The following is a 20,227-nucleotide window of genomic DNA, read 5'->3' as shown; positions in this document are numbered from 1 at the left end:
GAAAGTGATGTGGAGCACCCACTTTTCACACACACCCTTACCCACTGTCCCTGAGGATTGGGGGAACTCTACAGAACAAAAGGTAAAAAGGTAAATGACCCCTGGATGGTTAATTCCAGTCAAAGGCTACTATGGGGTGCAGCGCTCATCTAACTTCAGGCCGAAAGCAAAGCGCACAAAAACGCCCTTTATCTTCCCACCACAGCGGTACCTATTTATCTACTTGCATTGGCATGCTTTCAAACTGCTAGGTTGGCAGAAGCTGGGAGAGAGCAATTGGAGCTCACCCTGTTGCAGGGATTCAAACCGCTGACCTTCTGATTGGCAAGCCCAAGAGGCTCAGTGGTTTAGACCACAGCGCCACCCGCGTCCCTTGTCTCTACAGAATAGTATGGGATATGGCACAGAGGACTACAGGAGATATCATAGAACAAAGTCACCATTGGAGACAACCCAGGATGTTTAACATGCTTAAAGAAATCCTCACATATAGCAAATAGATTTTCAACATGCCCTGTGCTTGGAATATCCACCCAGTATTGAGTTTAATCAGAATTTCTTCTAGATGGATCTATTTTGCTGGCATGTCCAGCGTATGATTATATTTTAAGTCAAAAATAATAATCTCATTTCTGTATGATCAGTTGATATAGTCAAGTTATATTAGGATCTGAGTCTTACAGTCAAGAAATTTATGAGAGTTCATCTCCAGTGTGGTAAAAGGCAGGCTTCCAATTCCGAGTTGTGCAATTCTTTGAGGGACATGGTTTTACTACAATAGAGGGCAGTGGTGAGGTGGAAGCTTATAGTATACTTGCTCTTAATTTATATTCTGACCAAGACATCTCACTGGGGAACCAGTGGGTGCTTCAAGACTGTCAATATTTTTCGGGCAAATTGAGGCTCTGTAATTAAAGTCAATCTGCAGCTCTTGCAAAACAAACCCGCTTCCCCAAAAGAGAAGATTATTTTATTTTATTTTGCAATAAGCGATGGAAAAACACACTGGAAAGTGTGCCATATTGCTTAACACAACACCACCCTATCTCCCCGTAAACAAATCAGGATGAATGCTAATTAAATTGCCATAGTTTCCTAATCCTGATGCAAATTCGGCCGAATGCTCATTTAATAGGTCATCTGAAAATGACCCAAATCTCTTCAAGTATTGCTTTAATAAAAGAAGGGTGCGCTAACACCTGCTCAATTGCCCTTTAGCTAGATCTTTATGGAAATTTCATGCACTTCTTAAGTTCCTTAGCGTAAAGTCAAAAGCACAGGAAAAAATGTCTCCAAAAAACACTAAGCCACATTTGGTTATTCCTGCACAAATCATGCCACTAATGTTAACTAAAAAAGTTAACCTTGGTCAAAATGGACTATTATGAATTATATTAACTACTACTACTACTACTACTACATAGATTCATATAGCTGCCCAGTAAATTCCCTCTGTGGTTTACAAAAACACACACACACCTCTCACACACACCAAAAATGATATACAATGAGAATGAAAAACAACAACAATAAACAATAAATGACAGCAAAACACTTCATTGCATAAAGGCTGCACATTTACAGTCTGGGTTAAAAACAGTTTTAAAAGTCTGGGTAATTTTTTTAAATTCCCTAGCATTAAAAAAAAAGTGCATAAAAAGGAACTAGAAGGAAAAGTTGCTCCAGGCAAGGGGCCACTGCTAAAAAGGCCTCTGCTGTGGCACCCAGACCAGGGCCTCTAACGAGGATCTTAAGCTTCAGGTAACTATATGTGGAAAGATCCCACATGCAAGTGGGAGGGTTTTACATGTGGGCGGGGGTGCCAACCTGAATAAAATATTGGGGAGGCAGGTAAGGCCCGTCCCGCATAATCACATGACGTGGTGTACCCACACCATTTCAATGGCAATGCCCATCAACATTGGGGGTTCCAGCACCTTCAAATATTTCATGGGGGGGGGGCCTGAAGACCACTCGGCCCCTAGGAGTTGGCTCCTATGTGTGCAGGTGCCATGTATCTCAGATAAGCTGGTGGGGGCGGACATTCACACACCCCACTCCCCTACTCTCCAACCCCACCATACTGTGGGGGATCAGGATGCCATGTTGAAGAGGGAACCAGAGATGCTGTGACTTAGATAAGTCATGCATCTGAACTCAGGATAATTGTTCACTTGGATATGGTAGTTGTTTGTGGGGTCAGGGTTTGCCAACTCTCCATATCCAGGGAGCTGAGTTGCAAGCTTGAGGTTGTACTGTATAGTGCCATAGCCTTTTCTCCAGGCTGGTCTTTATTTCTTCAATTACGCTAATGGCAAATTGGGAAGGGGCCTGCTCTTGCACTCAGGATTCTCTGCCAAAGCATTTCTCCAGTGCACCAATTAACTTTGCACTTAAGTGAATTTCAGCAGGGCCCTGAGCACGGTTTGTGGAATAGAGCCCTTGGTAATGCTCAATGCTAATGAGGTATTTACTTCAGAGTTACAAGCCATTATTACCCTGCTTCCCTGAGTGATCAGGAGGGCTTCAGTCATTTTGTAGGGTGACCGGTTCCAATGTAAAGAAGAGGGTGGAATGTGCTACCAAATAAAAATTTAACTCGTGGGTCACCAAGACCCATTCTTCAAAGTCTTAGTTTGTGTCTGATGACAAATATAAGATGCCATCTGCAGGATTTTTTTTTCTTCTGTGCAGAGGAGATTAAAAAAAAAAGTCCTGCTGATCAGCATATTCAGAGCCTGGGTTTATGGTTGTGACCTAAGGATGTCTCTGGGCCTGGGATGTTATTGGCCGTGCTTCTGAGAGAACAGGGGAAGCAGGGAGGGTTCCCGGGGGACTTAGTCATACTCTTGAAAATAGGCACCACTGTGGTCTTCCCTTTGGATACTCTTGTGGTTTCTCGGATGTTTATTTTCCTGGGATTACCTCAACAGTGGCAATGCTTCAGTATAAAAATAGGTTAAACTTTTTTCTTTTTCTTTTTTCATCCAGCTGAATCTAGCCAAATTCGCAAGTATCAAAGATGCCCTAGGAGAGCACTTGCTTAAATTTGTGAATGCATGTCAGTCCTTCGTAGGTGCATATTTAATTTTGCAATGCGAGCTGATGCCTTCTTCGGTTTCACTATAAAAATAAAAATCCCTTTCAATCTATAGCCTCATCTGCACTATACATTTAAAGTTGTGTCGTGCCACTTTAATAGCCGTGGCTCTCTCCAAAGAATCCTGGGAGCTGTAGTCCATTAAGGGTGCTGCGAGTTGTTAGGAAACCGCTATAGCCTTCACAGAGCTACACTTCTCAAAATAATCACACACACCCTCTTCCCAGGGAACTTTCCAGGGAGTTCTGAGGGCCAGACAGCCACACACACCCCGGAAGGCCACATTCAGTCTGTGGGCCAGAGGTTCCCTGATTTACCACACTATTTGTTTTCCTATTCTATGCATAAGAATGAATATCAGGTCATTTTACTTTCAAAAGAGAAAGTATAACAGATAGCGTCAACATGACATGCAAATACAGGGAAGAAGTTCACAGTGTTCTTTTTCAACGAAAAGCAGCCTGGGAGGCTGAAACACAGGGTTCCTGTGGAGGGTTTACAAGGAGAAACATGCATCTGGAATAGTCTTCCCCAACTTTGCGCTGGCTGGGGTTGATGGGAGTTGTGGTTCAAATTATCTGAAGGGCTCTAGATTGACTGATCTAGAACCTTGGAGTGGGAGCAAACTTGGGAGTGATTTTGAGCAGAAAAAATAACCAGCAGAGGAAGTGTTTAAAAAGACTCTCACCTGTTACAGCCTCCCAAGGCTGTTTTTCATTGAAAAAGAACATAATCTGGGCTTCATCACGTGCATGTAATTACTAGTTCGACTCTCAACTTTCTTTCATGTTTATTGTTGTTGTTGAGTCGTTCAGTCGTGTCCAACTCTTCGTGACCCCATGGACCAGAGCACGCCAGGCACGCCTATCTTTCACTGCCTCCCACAGTTTGGCCAAACTCATGCTAGTCACTTCGAGAACACTGTCCAACCATCTCATCCCCTTCTCCTTGTGCCCTCCATCTTTCCCAACACCAGGGTCTTTTCTAGGGAGTCATGTCTTCTCATGAGGTGGCCAAAGTACTGGTACCTCAACTTCAGGATCTGTCCTTCCAGTGAGCACTCAGGGCTGATTTCCTTCAGAATGGATAAGTTTGATCTTTTTGCAGTCCATGGGACTCTCAAGAGTCTCCTCCAGCACCACAATTCAAAAGCATCAATTCTTCGGCGATCAGTCCTCTTTATGGTCCAGCTCTCACTTCCACACATTACTACTGGGAAAACCATAGCTTTGACTATACAGACCTTTGTCGGCAAGGTGACATCATGTTTATTATGAAGTTTTAAAAAAACCTCACAGATATTCTTAGCCTGAGGTCCAGACTTAATTTTAGAAAACAGAAGAATTGTTTCATCACCCTTAAAACAGTTTTAAAGTGCTGTAAAAGCACTGTGTAAAAACACTGTTGCTATAATATTTCAGTTAATAGAGGGAGTTGCTAGGATATTATCTTAGTCAGGAAGTAAAGCTTGTTGCCATGAAGGAAAACTGTCAGCCATTATGATACTTATATGCAAATAACATCCTGATTTCTCAACAAATTCCATTGGAGCAATGCTCCTGCTCACACTCCCTGTTTGACACACAAACTTTCTTTTACAGAGTTGAAAATCCGGACAGAAAAGTTGTTGAGCTTTTTTAGGCACAGTTATAGAGCTTGCCTGGGAGGAATGGGGGTGTCAAAGTTGTTTGTGAAATGCAGTATTCCAGATGTGTCTGGGAAATTTTAGACACCTGGCAACCCTAGAAATTCTATTTCACACAATGCACAATCAACTTAGGACATGTATTGCCATAAGTCAGGGAACCAGAGTCCCCAGAGATGACTCCAGTTCCCATCAGTCCGAGCCAGCATTCTCCATGAATAAGGATGATGGGAGTTGCATTCCACAACATCTAGCAGGCCACAGTTTCCCCATCCCTGCCATAACACATGTCAGTAACCAGAGTTGATTCCAAGTTTTGGATGGCTCTGGGGGAAGATACCCTCCATGAGTCATAATGGGGAAAGGATTATAGCTTGGTTTTAGAGAATCTGTCTTGCATGAAGAGGGTCCGCTTTTCAATCCCTGACATCTCCAGGTAGGACTGGGGGAGACTCTATGCTTCAAATCCTAGAGAGTTGATGCCAGTCAGTGTAAACAATGCTGAACTAGATGGACCAATGGTCTGACTTTGAAGAAGGAATCCTCCCACGTTCCTATGGTCTCCCATCTCTCAGGGAGTCTATGTGCAGCAGGACCAGGCTGCTCTTATCCATGTGCCCCCTGCTGGGATGTGGGCCCTTGGCAGATGCCTAAGCAACCCAATCCTTGATGCAGATCCCTGGCAAGTGCTGTTATTGGAGGAATTGGTGAAAGATAGGCCTATCAATGGCTGCTAGCCATGACAAAAACAAGGCTTCTATGTTTTGATTAACCACCTGCTGAGTCAGTGGTAGGGTTGGGCAATATATCAATATATAGTCCAAAACAGAAGTCTATATCATGATATCGGTTTCCTAGTTTTTGACTTGGAAATATATCATGAATCGTGGTGTGTGGGCGTGGGTGCGCACACTATGCTAAAATCAGAATGTGGGGGGAACTGTGAAGCCAACCAGTACTTCTATAGAGCTCTATCCTTATTTCATTCACTGTGATATATCAGTATATCATGATGTTTAGCTGATGATATATCACAAAGTTGAGAATCAGATAACACCCGGCCCTACTGTTTGCCTTTATAGTTCCATCCTTATTTTAAACATCTTGATATATTGTTTATATTGTGATATTTAGCTGGTCAGAGGCAGAGGCATTGAACTAGATGAAGCTTTGCTTTGGTCTAAGCCAGCACAGCAGTCTTTATGTTCTTAGTGCAAAAACCTCTCTTGTCAACATCTTTTTGCTGGAAATCTTCCCAAAAGCCATTTGTCCTACCTTTTCATGAGCAATTGCAATGATGATTTCATCTATACTTAATAGAATTTATTGCCAGGGGAACCACGTGGCAAAGAGCCACCAAGGCAAAAACAATGCAATGATTTTTGCCAACCAATCTCATCATGGAGACTCAAAACCATCCCCCTAACGCACACCATTCTTGCTTCCTAGGATTTAATATGTTTGCATTGTAAGAAGCACTTTTGCATCCATAAATCATCTAATCTTGATGCTTTTTGCTTAAACTGCAGACAGTGAGGGAAGTGAGGCCTCTGCATTAGTTACACAGTTCTCTACATCCTACCATTGGCTTGAAGGAGTGATACCTAACCAACTATTATCTGCCATAGATAATTGGGTGATGGGGCTAACTGGACAAGACCACCTTGTGAGAGGGACAGTGTGGCTTTCAAGGAAAAATATTCAAAGTAACATACACCAAAACCAAGCTGCCTGAGTTTGGCCAAATGCAGCATTTTACCATGACAACTTCATATAAATAAATAAGGCAAAGGAAGGAAGGAAGGAAGGAAGGAAGGAAGGAAGGAAGGAAGGAAGGAAGGGATTTGGTAGAAAAAGTTTGTGTCATTTTAATGGCGTTGAGCATGGGACAAAGTCTTCACTGAAAATGCCTTCCAGGTCCTACACCACTTTGGAACAATTTTTAAGCATGATCTACACATCCAAAAGGGGACCCCCGTGGCACTGTGGGTTAAACCACAGAGTCTAGGGCTTGCTGATCAGAAGGTCGGCGGTTCAAATCCCTGCCACGGGGTGAGCTCCCGTTGCTCGGTCCCAGCTCCTGCCCACCTAGCAGTTCGAAAGCACGTCAAAGTGCAAGTAGATAAATAGGGACCGCTCCAGTGGAAAGCTAAACGGTGTTTCGTGCGCTACTCTGGTTCGCCAGAAGCGACTTTGTCATGCTGGCCACATGACCCAGAAGCTGTCTGCAGACAAACGCCAGCTCCCTCGGCCTATAGAGAGAGATGAGCGTCGCAACCCCAGAGTCGGACACGACTGGACCTGATGATCAGGGGTCCCTTTACCTTTTACACATCCAATACAATCAGAGAACTAAAAATAATATAGATAAAGTGCTTTGAACATTAGTACTATAGCATTATTTTCCTCATCTTCAGTGGTCAGTGGACTGTATTAATTGCTTCTGATATCAAACATAAGAGGGCGTTCATTTGTTTTTTGCACAGGAGACTCCTTCTTACCCCTGGTAAATAATAAGCAGAGTGGCTTATGTGGAACCAAGTGCACACCACACGAGGGAGGAGTATTACAACATGCCACTTCTGCTTATACAGCCACTTCAGACATACCGGTAAATACCAAACTGAATAATCTCAAACCAGCCTAACTTGTTTCCCCTTCATTACCGCTGCCCTGGAGCTATAACCATTTTTAGCACCCTTTTCAATAATGGCTGAGTTTTGTTTTTCCTATGGATTTAGTTTCTGTGAATTTAATTTTAATATGGTATTGTCCTCGAGCAAAATGAACATTCATTCAGAATGATATCATGTGTTCACCCGCACCATCCCTTTCAAATTCTAAGGTGAGCTTCTAAGGCTATGGGTAGACGTGTGCATTATGTGTCGTTCTGTTACTCTTTGTGGGAGAAACCTCCTTTTTAGTACAGTACAGTCACAAAAACTGCAATTTGAAGTAGATTACTAGTGTAGGCACGGAAGTAAGGTCTTCACAATGTTTTCCCTTGTGCCACTTCTCTACTGAAACACCCTCCCAACCCACTATAGTTGTGTGAGTACTAAATATCCCCCAAGTTGCTTTCACCCACTATGAGTATATTTGTTGACTTGGGCTGATGGGAACTGTAGCTCCAAAGAGCTGGAGGCCCAGGTTAGGGGAGGGTGGTATAAAATAACAAAGTTCCTTTAATTGAAAATTAAAAATATTATAGCCAGTTTTCTCATTTCATTGAAAATATTAAATGAGTTGGCCACCCCTGAGTTATACAATATCTAGATTTCAAAGGGAAATTGTAGAGGACAATAACAAACTATTGAAGAAAATGTATAGTTTGTTATTAGAATTGGAAACAAAGAATGAAGAAGTTAAATGTGCGATAATAAAGTGGGCAAGAGATCTGGGACATAATATCCAAATGAGTGACTGGGAAAAACTTTGGAAGGTGGATTTGAAATTTACATGTACAACACTGAAAGAGAACTATATGAAAATGGTGTATTGTTGGTACATAACACCAGTAAAACTTGCAAAAATGTATAGAACAAGTTCTAATAAGTGTTGGAAATGTAAAGAAAAAGAGGGTACTTTTTACCATATGTGGTGGGAGTGTAAAATGGTTAAAATTATTGGGAAATGATATATAATGAACTGAAGATAATGTTTAAAATGACTTTAAAAAAACAGAAGCATTTTTATTAGGAATAACAGAAAATCAAATCCTGAAGGAAAAGAAAAAACTGTTTATGTACACAATAACAGCAGCCCGGATCTTACTAACCTGAAGGTGGAAGGAAGATAAGATACCAACAATAGAATGGCAATTGAAAATGATGAACTATGCAGAAATGGCAAAACTTACAGAAAAGCTCAGAGACAATGCAACTGAGAAATTAAAAAAGAATGGGAGGCATTTCTTGTATATGTACAAAAATATTGTAAACAAGTAGAAACATTGGCAGGCTTTGACTAAACACTTGCAAGTAGTTAAAATAAGATAAAGTTTATGGAAGGAAATTTGAACTGAAACAATAAAAAACTGATGGCTGGTAATTGGAGCTGAGGCTCCAATACTTTGGCCACCTCATGAGAAGAGAAGACTCCCTGGAAAAGACCCTGATGCTGGGAAAGATTGAGGGCACAAAGAGAGGGGGACGACAGAAGACAAGATGGTTGGACAGTGTTCTCGAAGCGACTGGCATGAGTTTGGCCAAACTGCGGGAGGCAGTGGAGGATAGTGGTGCCTGGCGTACTCTGGTCCATGGGGTCACGAAGAGTCAGACATGACTAAACAGCAACAACAACATGTAATTAAGATAAAATAATAAGGATAAGAAAAAAGAAGTTTAAGTATAATTATGCAGAAAATATATTTATTCAATGAATCAAGAAAGGAAATGGAGGAAAGTCAGGAGGTTAAAGAGAACCTCTGAAAAGATGTTTGTTGTTGTTGTTGTTGTTTAGTTCTTATACCTCATGTTGGATATTTTGTATTTCTCATTTTTTTAATGGAAAATAATTGTTGAAGTTGAAATTGTAAAACCAATAAAAAATTATTTACAAAAAATAAACAAAAACAACAAACTTTCCCCCTAAAAAAACCCAAAACCACAATAATTGGGAATATTGTTTTACCAATATGTGGGCTGCTGGTATTATATGAGCAACTTACAAAGGGCACCAGGACTCACCAGCTTGGAAAGAGCATAAGGATACCTGAGGCTCTTCAAGGCTCCATTTTCAATTGTTGCAAGGCATACTGGAGGCAGAATATGATCAGGCCAGACCAAAACTAATACTATGCCTCAAAGATTAAAACTGGGAGGCCTTATGGGACCCACACCATGAGACACCAATCCTGCACTTTGTAGCATCTGCTTGGGCAGTTACCAGGTTTGGGCCACTTGGCAGCTGAGCTTTAGGCAATGAAGAGCAATAAAATGCTTCCTTTTATAAAAGGCTGATAATGGTCTTCATTGTTCTGGTTTGGAGCTACTTGGCTCTGATTCCTGACCGTGATCTCATGACTTAAAACCTACAAACACCACACACACACACACACACACACACACACGTGTGTCTCTGACTCCTACAGAGCCTGTGTAGTATTTCAATGCCTGGCCAGATTTGAGATAGCATTTGCTGCTTCTCAGTGGGCTGCTGGCAAGATGAGAGTTCAGGTGATGCATCTTTTGGGTCAGTCTGAGCCCCTATGTGCACATAGCTTCATTTTACCACACACCCTCTATTTGAGGGCACTGAGTAATAGCACTTGAAGAGCTGGTATAGGATGCCTTCATTACACCCAACTCCTGCCATTCTAAGTGCTTTTCCATTATTGCCTGCTCTTGTTAGGGTCTATCAACAAGAATACTGAAGCCAAATCCAGACAAGGCTGCACTAATTAGTCTTGTAGCTTGGACCCTCAGCTTTCTTCCGCTCCTTATTGTGTTGCTCCATTGGCTGTATCCAAACCTGCTCACCCACCTGTAGTTTGGGTAGGTCTTTAGCTGACTTCTTATAGTAATATGCCCATTTTAATGTATTCTGATCAACTGGTTCAGCTCATTTGTTCTAGTCATCTGGCTATAGTATGTGGCATCTCATTGATCACAAAATTTTGCCCTTCGACCCTGCGGATGGGAATCCCTGCACTGGATTCCCATCCGCACCTTGTGAAGGTGTTTTCTGGTGGTCTAGGATAGCTAGATACGTACCCAGCCCTGATTTTCTGACTTTGGTCAAAATTCTCTTAGCCATTTTGACAACTGATTCAACTTTTCCATTGCTCTGGGGATGAGCAAGTGAAGACGTCTGCTGATCAAATTCCCACCGCTTTTGGAATGTTCTGAAATGTTCTGACACAAATTGTGGTCCATTATCACAGAATACACTACCTGCGGCTGCTATTCCATAGCAGGCAAAATATTTCTTTAATCTCTTTATTATTGTCTCAGATCTTGTATCGGGCAGTGGATCTATCTCCCAAATATTGAATTAGTAGTCTGCTGTGTGAGATGATCTTTCTCTTCCCATGTGAAAAAATCGTGTAAAGTCTCTTTTTGTTGTCTGTCTCCATGTGAGTTACAAAAATCACAGATTGTTCCATGTTTGCTTTCAGCTGGGCAGTATAACATTTCCTTGCTCTTCAGAGACAGCTCTCAATTCCCATGTGTGAGGAATATACCCATTATGTCTAAGTGTAATGCTTAGACATAAACAACTAAGTTTGTTCTTGGTATGAGCTTTCATGTGCATGCACACTTCTTCAGATACACTGAAACAGAAGTCACCAGACCCTTATAAATAGTGAGAGAGTGAGATGGTGTATTACTCAGAAGGGTGGTGGGAATGCACACGAAAGCTCATACCAAGAACAAACTTAGTTGGTCTCTAAGGTGCTACTGGAATGATTTTTTGATTTTTTGATTTTATTTTATATTTTGTTTTGACTATGGCAGACCAAAACGGCTACCTACCTGTAACTGAGAAACTGGTAAGTACTGCCCATGTGCATATTTATTGGTTCCATGTCCTTTTCTACTGAGTACTCTTCAATGAGCTTGGTGAGGTAAGCTCAGCATAAAGTGCCTGCAAGTATGAGATCTTCATCTGGGTGATAACAGATGTGCATGTCATAGTTTTGTAATTGCATCTACACGCGATGAAGCCACTTTGGGGCACTCAACAATGGCTTTTGCATAATGGTTTCCAGTGGCTTATGGTCCGATTGGACGTACAGTGTCTGGCCAAAACTGGGGATCCAGCACAGGTGGGGATCCTTCAGGCTCAAGCCCTGGCCCTGGCTCAGCTGGTTCTGGAGGCGGGGAATCTTATGTAGGCTGGGATCCCTCAGGTTCAGCATCTGAGTCTGACTCCCAGGCCATCACACGGCGGCTCCCAGCTGGTTGCCCAGGAAATTATAAATACAAGGAAAAGTTTCTTGGAGTCCTTTTTTATTTCAGACTTTACAGAGAGAGGCTATAGAACCCAGCCTCTCCGATAATGGTGTTGTCCCGAGTGAATCTCCACCCCCCCCCCCGCTCTCTCCCACTTCCTCACTCATCGTCAGCATCTCCTCTATGGATGCCACTAAGTGCCCCCTGTCTTTGAGCTCTTTGCTCTCCTACTTTTAAGGCCCGCTGGGTTCTGGGAGATGGTGGGTCTGGAATGCTTTCTAATGACAACGTGTCAACCAGCTGCACTAGCTCTCCCATGATTTTCCAACTTCCCCCCTCATCTGCCTCTGAGCCATGACCTCCCTCAAACCCCTGTTGTAAATCTATACTAACTTCATCTTCCTTCTCCTTGGAAGTGTCAAGATAGGGAGGCGGTCTCCACCATTCCTCCTATGCCCAGTCCCTGAAATATAATGACCCCAAAGTCAGGCTTAGGTCATCCTCCCAGTGCTCAGACTTGTCACTATCTTCCTGTCTTTGACTTGTGCTCAAGGAACAATTGGAAGGGCTCAACACTAATACCACCTTCCATATTTATGAATTTTGTATTTTGTATTGAATTGTATTTACTGATATGTTATTGTGACATTGTTTTTATTAGGTAACTTTGCCCATTGTTGGGCATGTTGTTTATTGTTCTGTTGTATATATTTTGGCTTGCTATTGTTGCCCATTTTCAATATCATAGTTATTTGGAAAGGAATAATTACTTTATCTTTGGCTAATTCTTCACTCTAATTGCATACTTAAAAGCAAAGTCCTGGTCAATTAGCTGATTGGTAGATCACAAATTTATTGTACTGAATTTAGTGTGAAGCAAATAGAAAAACCCTTTCCCAGACAATCCTTTTTCAGATGATTAAGGAGGAGAAATATATATTTGCATATGCTGTTGTAGGCCGAAACAGATCTAGGCAATCATAAATAAATAAAATACCTAATAAAACTATATGAAACTATTAATTGTTCATCATTCTCACCCCTGAATCTCATCATCACAGAAAGACTTGTTGCAATGTTATAAAATATGGAGTCCATAAATAGCAAATATTAGTTAATCTTGAAAGTAAATAAAATGAAAGCTCTTTATAGCTCTGGGCTTTGTAATTTATCTATGAAAAAATGGGAGAATGTTTAACTTTCCCCATTAAAGAACCTTCACTGCAACCAGAATAGATACCCTCTTTTTTATTCCCTTATAATAGCAACCTCAGCTGCTTCTTTTCTTTTGTGTACGACATCATATCCTCACCAGAAGTAAGAATGCAGCCCATCACAAGTCTTTTTTAAAAAAAGAAGAAGAAGAAAGAATCCTATTAACTACAATAAATAGATATTCTTTTGTCCCTTGGGAAATTAATTTAAACAGGATGTGAAGAGAGACTGTAAAAGTACAATCACAGCAGAAAAAGAACAATAAATAAGTTACCTGCTTGGTTACATTGTGGTGTGCAGCATTTCTTGTGTTACATTCATAAAAGTAAACTGAAGTCATGACTAATTCTCATTCCAGGAGGGAACAACACTGTTTAAATGAAGCATAGTAATACATATATATTTAAAGAACAGGGGAAACGATATTCACCCATTTATATGTGAATGGCAAGGACACATAGGTAATGAATGTATCTCATCTTGTTTGCAAGATGCATCCTCTGGAATTAGCAGCCAAAGTAGAATATTAGGGTATAAAATATATTGATCCAGTTCATACATCACAGTAAACCACAGTTAATGTTTTACCATGAACATTCCTAAGAGGGCTCTTCCTTCACACTTGTGTTAGGCAGATGTTCTTTGAGCATCTTTTAAAGACATAAGTGAGGTAAGCTCGCCCCTGATGAATGATGACTTTAGCTGGAACCCATCAGGCTAACATAATAATAAACATAAATCCTTTCCATCATCTTTCAGCTGCACATCTCTTTTTTGGTTCACATTGTTGAATATTTCCTCTTTTGCTGGTGTTTCCGGTTGGGAGAACACGACAAAGTCAGGGATTGTGGTTGCTGGAATGAAACAAACCACAACCCCTAGTCCAGATGTAACATAAAGCTATGCAATCAAGGTTTGTTTCAAGCAAAGAAAGAGCCTCCTTTGGCATTATCAGGATAAACTTTGGTTTACTGTGATGTGCAAACAGGGCCGTTTTCAGTTTATAACTAGTAACAGTGAGAACTACTAAACACACACTCTCTCTCTCTCTCACACACACACACACAAACACAAACACACCAAAAATGCTCCAAAATCTTCTGACATGGCAGATAAATAGATATGTTAAGTGTCCCATGAAGTCAGAAACTTTGAAAAACACAAGGTTTATACACTACTGCATATCAGGCTACAAGTATTGTCAAATGCTAGTACCATTGCATGATAATTGTGATATATTGTCAGATATCAGATACTGAATGTGTGTCAAGACAGATTTTTTTTTAAAAAAAATATTGCAACTTTTGATAGAATATTTTCAGAATACTCCATGGCAAAGAAGAATTTTGAGGGACATTTATTTATTTATTTATTTATTTATTTATTTATTTATTTCCAAAATAATTTTCTATAAAAGCTTAATCTTCGAACAAGGCTAGAAAATTTGAAGAGTTGTGTACCAGAGTTACAAAAGAGTAACTACATTTGCAACTGCTGTGTAAATTATGTAGTGTTAAGTAATACAAGCATCAAATTGGGCAGGCAGGACTTCAACTTTGTTCAAAAATAAAGTCCAGCTCTGAACCTCCTGTGAAATATTAGATTCTAAATTAGCAACTGAGAAAATTCAAACACAGTGCCTTCTAGGCTGTGATCTAATGCAAGCAGAATATTGTATAATTCCCAATAAAGACATTAGAAAGACTGGAATAAATGTTAAAAAGAATTAAGGAAATGAAGAAGGATCCCAAGAGACATCTAATTTACCCTAGAGTAACCTAACTGTGGGACAAACTAAAATGGTCAGAACAAAATAAAAAATAAAAAAATCCTTCCAGTAGCACCTTAGAGACCAACTAAGTTTATTAATGGTATGAGCTTTCGTGTGCATGCACACTTCTTCAGATACCAAAAATGGTCAGATTAATGCTATATGCATCAGATCACATGTGAGGGCCACATGATTTATCAAACATAAGCAAGGTCAATTGGTGTGGAGACAAGTCCTCAACAAACAAATTTGTCTATCAGGGGATTAGGCAATTTGCTTTCATGGTTGTTACTGCAAAGTTCACCCAGAAGCCTCTGATCTTGCTTCAGAACAATTGTTTTTTAATCTCTGTTCTAAATTTTCCCACTGGTGTCCCTTTTGCACAAGCAAAAATATTCCTTGGTTTATATGCAGATTTAATCTGCAAATAAAAATACCCCCCCCCCAAGGAGATAGTGGTCATTACTGCTAAAGGCTCATTTATGAGAGACAGAATAGCAGAGAAATTCTCTTTATTTCATTTCCAAAGGTACTGGTTTCTCATCAGATGCTTCCTGGCAACCAAAGATATCAACTCCACAATGGCCTACTAGACTTTAAGAGGGGACTCCCTTAGAACGGAAATATTACTTTGAAATATTTCCTCCACAGTTTTGTATCTAACTCCGTGGGAAAATATAACCATGTGATGAGATCTTCTAAACCAGTTTGGAATTATGTTTACTCTTAAATGATGTTTATTCCTGGAAACTTCAGCCAGTGACTTTATGTGCCAGGAAGATGAACCTTCAGGGGATTCTCAGAAACCACAGTCCCCAGTAGTGCTGTTTAGTTACGCTTATACATGTCTCTTTGTTGCGTAACTTTCTTCTCACCCTACCTCCAAAAGGTTGACTTCATTATTCATTAAAAGTATCCATCCAAAGACAATCGGTAATTGCTCTGAGTTTGCTGTGAGACTGCGGCAAATGAATGTTTGGACAGAAGAATGTCAACGGACCTGAATAACTGGTTCATGTCCCTTAATGGTCAATAGTTGGCCCATGTGAGTCACATATTTTGTTAGATTATGGGTGGGGAACTCATTGGACTCCAGCTCCCATCAGCCAGTCTGCACGGGCAATGGTCAGGAATGAAGGGATTTGTAGTTCAGCAACATCTGGAAGGCCACAGTTCCCCATCACTGTTAGGAGTTGCATGTTAATGGTAGAAGAGGGCCAAGGAAAACAAGACCAGTGCTTTGCTTGAGCAGACCCTTGACAGAGGGCTGCCGCCTGTGCCTACTCCTTTCTCATAAAACTACTACAGTCGTACCTTGGTTTTTCAACAACTTAGTTCTAGAATGTTTTGGCTCCCGAACACCACAAACCCAGAAGTGACTGTTCCGGTTTGCGAACTATTTTTGGAAGTCGGAACTGAAGACAGGGCTTCCATGGTTTCCGATTGGCTGCAGGCACTTTGGTTTCCGAACGTTTTGGAAGTTGAACGGACTTCCGGAATGGATTCTGTTCGACTTCCAAGGTACGACTGTATTTGGGAGCGGGAGGGCCATCTCCTGTCCACCACCACCCCACATTTCTTTGCCGCTAATAGCTTCAGTCCCCCTCACATCTATTGCTTTCAGTGGGTCTGTGACTTAGTCAAAAACAAACCACACAGTGCAACACGAATAAGGTTATCAACGCCAGTGGGAAATTACTCCAGATTTTTGCTATTCAAATGCCCAAATTAGTCCACCACCTCAAAATTACCTTTTCTTTTCTTTTCTTTCTTTTTCTAACATGGCTTCCAGTGTGCTGTGTGGTGCATACAGCACGAATTTGAAGCTGTGACACCTCCGAGTACGCCGGTTCAGGCGTACCATTTGTGAGTCACATGTAAGTGCTCAAAATATTCATTACAGGAAGAAAAGGGAGATTAAAACCTAAGTTACATGACTACGTAATAGTGTGTGTGTGTTTTTTAATGTGGCCCAGAAGAGATGAGAGGCATTTGCAAAGGCGGTAAATGTAGATGCATTCCAAACTGACGGATGCAAAAACTCCTTTAAGCCTCGTGGGAAAACACCTTTTGTATATAAGCTTTGTGTTTTGGTTTTGGCTTAAAAAAAAAGTCACTTATAAAAGCTTGTCTATACCAGGAGGGAGGGAAAAAACCCATCCAGCAGGAACCAACTCAAAGTAGTTCTCTGCAACTGCTTACAAAATGCACTAACTCTACAATCATGGCTATGAATACCTGACCGGCGAGTCATTAACTGGGTTGGGTCACATAAATGCCTTCTTTTATTTCATAAACATAGTTGTTAAAAGAGGACAAGGTTGTGCACCAGCTTCCATATAATCTTTGTCTTAGGCACTTAAGTGAGATAGACGTTATCCCTGCCGTCCCACACAAACACTGGGCAGGAGCTGGCATGCTTTCCTTAACACCAGCTATTCATTGTGTATAATAGAGCAGATTACGACACTGGCTGTTTCTGCGGGTTGATCCTTTAAATCTCAGCGCTGTCCCAACCATTGAGCAGATGTGTAATTTGTCACTGGAGTCAGTCCTGAAGGAGACGTACAGCAGCCAGGGTGTGTGAGGGAGCAGCAGGAGTAGAGCAGAAGTAGGTGAATGGGAGAAAGCAAGAGAAGATGACCTCAGAAGAAAAAGAAAAGGGCAGAAAAAGGCAGAAAAGGGCAACCAGAATGACCACAGGGCAGGGGCAATTTCCCAATGAGGAAATGTTGCAACATCTGGGGTTTTTTAGCTTAGAAAAAAAGGCAACTGGGGGAGCATGATAAGAGGTCTGTAGAAAAAAATACTTTATGTGCTGCTGAATTATTATTATTATTATTATTATTATTATTATTATTATTATTATTATTTTATTCATACCCCACCCATCTGGCTGGGTTGCTCCAGCCACTCCGGGCAGCTTCCAACACATATAAAAGTGTAACATAACATCAAACATTAAAAATTTCCCAATACAGGGCTGCCATCAGATGTCATAGAATCATAGAGTTGGAAGAGACCACAAGGGCCATCCAGTCCAACCCCCTGCCAAGCAGGAAAAACCATCAAAGCATTCCTGACAGATGGCTGTCAAGCCTCCGCTTAAAGACCTCCAAAGAAGGAGACTCCACCACACTCCTTGGCAGCAAATTCCACTGTCAGACAGCTCTTACTGTCAGGAAGTTCTTCCAAATGTTGTGCAGTTCTTTATCTCCTTGGCATTTGATGGGAGGGTGTTTCACAGGGAGGGCGCCACTGCCGAGAAACCCTCCTCCCTGATTCAGGAAGTGGATAGAGTACTTTTTCTTGTCATCATACAGGATGATGAGTGTCATCCAACACAACAGTGGGAGACAAAATGAAGTACTTGTTCACACAGCGTATAGCTGAACTACGGAATTTGCTTCCACATGATTGCCGCTAATTTAAATGGCTTCAGCAGTAGGACAGATAAATTCATGGAGGATAAGGCTAACAATGGCTGCTAGTTATGATGGTGATGTCTCTTCTATAGTATCAGAGGCGGAATGCCAGTGAGCATCAGACGGGGAACAAGGACTAGTTGCTTCCAACTCTACAATTCTATGATTCTAAGAGCAAGAGAGGGCTGCTGCACTCATGTCCTGCTTGCTGCCCTCGCTTGACATCTGGTTAGCTGCCATGGGGAATAGGGTGCTGGGCTAGATGTACTTTCTGCCTAATCCCATGGGGTTTATTTTATATTCTTAATATGGAAAGGCTGCAGTGGAGGCTGAGAATCAGAATGAAGCTGGCAATGGAATGAGGAAGTTGGCCAAAGCAGTGAGCGGTAACCCAGAGAAGACTGATCATCTAAATCAACAGGTGGTCCTCAGGTGGTGACCCATTTTTTTAATGCACAATGTTCGAATAGTCTTCTGTCTAAAAATCCTATCCATTCAAGGGGTGAAAACAGTCTAATGAAAGGCCCCATCCGCGCACTACCCTTAAAACAGTGCAGTCGTACCTTGGAAGTTGAACAGAATCCGTTCCGGAAGTCTGTTCGACTTCCAAAAGTTTGAAACCATAGCACAGCTTCTGATTGGCTGCTGGAAGCTCCTGCAGCCAATCGGAAGCCCCATCGAACATTCAGCTTCCAAAAATAGTTCGCAAACCGGAACAGTCACTTCCGAGTTTGCGGCGGTTGGGAGCCAAAACGTTTGAGAATAAAGTTGTTCAAAAACCAAGGTACGACTGTACTTTAAATAGGCTCCTCTGAAAGAATCCTGGGAACTGTAGTTTGTTAAAGGTGCTGAGTGTTAGGAGAACCCTATTCCTGACAGAGAGCTACAATCCCCACAGTTTCCTGGTAAGAGAGATTGATTGTTAAAACACTCCAGGAATTGTAACTCTGGCGGGTGAATAGGGGTCTCCTTACAGCTCTCACTTCCTAAATACAAACTAAAGTTCCCAGGATTTTTCAGGGGAAGCCGTGACTCTTTGAAGTGTTATGATTCTGCCTTAAATTTATTGTGCAGACGAGGCCAAAGTTTATACATTCATTATGTAAAAGTAAGATGGTTTCATTGCACATTTTGAATTGACTTTGGAGACATGCATCACTTTTTAACATCGTTTTTATTAAACACAACTTTTGCGCTGTAGGGATTGCACAAACTCTGGCCTCCTTTTTAATCTTAGCAGAGGTTATGAACTTTATCTCTAAACTAATTCTTTCAATATTTGCTTTCAAACACCAGTATCATCAGTCTGGTGTGAAAACCGGCGTGAAAACTTCTTACAATATAATTAATAAATATCGCAAGAATAACAAAAGCAAGGCTGGCTAACCTCTGCCTTTTAGCTCATAGTGAATGTTCTTTTTACCATATAAGGTAATACAGCTTAACTCTGCTTATAATACAGGCATGAAATATGATGTTTCAAACGGTTAGAGAAAACACATTTCATCTTTTCTTGCCCATTTCCAAGGTTCTTCCCCTAACATTTAGAAATCTGGCTATGGTTCTCGGACAGATTTATAGAGATCCCCATTTTTTTTAACTTAAAAAACACTTTAATAGAAGTCCAAGTGAAAGAACAAAATATCAACTCAACAAGAAATTATTCTAGCCAGTGACCAAAAAAGTGGAACTCGTTTAGAAATCTGTGCCTATCTTCCTTCATTTGCTTAACGATTCATCACACAGGGACTCTTGCAAAGGAGAGAAGTTACCGTACTTCTTGTGTGGGGAGAGAAACAAAACAGCCTTGCTGGGCCTCCTGTTATGATCCTTCAGGATTGTATCATCCAGAGTTTCATCCCATGGACAACTGGGGCTAACAGCATGGGCGTAGCCAGGATTTATGTTGGAGCAGAGGGCAGGACCAAGCTACCTGTGATGCGATTGGTCAGCTCGCTGAAGCCACGCCTATCACTCAGTTGGGTTGCCAGTTGGGTTGCTAGAATGCATACAAGTGACCCCAGTGACCATTTCCATTTCAAATATGCTGATTATTTCTACTTTTAGTTAAGTATTTTTATTTATTTACTCGATTTAGGGGGGGCAGCTGCCCCCGTGTATGCCCATGACTAACAGCAACCGTTTTAGTTGCAACAAGAGCTGAGAATGGGGCCT

The sequence above is a fragment of the Lacerta agilis genome, chromosome 1 (genome assembly GCF_009819535.1).
Source record: "Lacerta agilis isolate rLacAgi1 chromosome 1, rLacAgi1.pri, whole genome shotgun sequence".
Classification (NCBI taxonomy): Eukaryota; Metazoa; Chordata; class Lepidosauria; order Squamata; family Lacertidae; genus Lacerta; species Lacerta agilis.
This window is presented reverse-complemented; position numbering follows the sequence as displayed.